Here is a 487-nt window from a genome sequence, read left to right on the forward strand (position 1 = left end):
ATCATTTCCCTTTCTTAAAGCAGCAACCATTGTTTCAGCTAGGATTTTCATCTTTTGAGTTTCTGACCCTAGATTGTGACAAGCCTTCAAATAATCAACAATAGTCCCTGTGTAATGAATTGAAGCTATAGATTTTTGACATTTCTGATTTGCATTTTCATAAGAAAGGTTATTTCTCTAGTTGCCTTTTGGCTTCTTCTCCAATTACAGTATGGGAAATAGCAGTTTTGTAATCTAGCTAAAAAAATCAGCATATGTTTCATTGGGACCCTGTAATATTTTAGTATAGCTACCTGTAGGTGCCCCTTGAGGAGTAATTTGATCCCAAGCTTAAAGGGCTATTGTTTTTAATTGTTCATGTAACAAGGGAGGGCACTGTATTTGAGCTTCTGTATGGAAAAAGCAAGAGAGTTCCAGAAAAACGTCTATTTCTGCTTTATTGACTATGCCAAAGCCTTTGACTATGTGTATCACAATAAACTGTGGA

At 35.7% G+C, this 487-nt stretch overlaps 1 protein-coding gene across 1 annotated transcript in view; it reads left to right on the forward strand.

The window, feature by feature from the left end:
• Positions 1-487, forward strand: part of LOC105001169 (endogenous retrovirus group K member 7 Gag polyprotein-like) — a 2,343-nt gene that overhangs the window by 1,076 nt on the left and 780 nt on the right. The window lies entirely within an intron of this gene.

The sequence above is a fragment of the Bison bison genome, unplaced genomic scaffold, assembly GCF_000754665.1.
Source record: "Bison bison bison isolate TAMUID 2011002044 unplaced genomic scaffold, Bison_UMD1.0 scf7180017864379, whole genome shotgun sequence".
Lineage (NCBI taxonomy): Eukaryota > Metazoa > Chordata > Mammalia > Artiodactyla > Bovidae > Bison > Bison bison.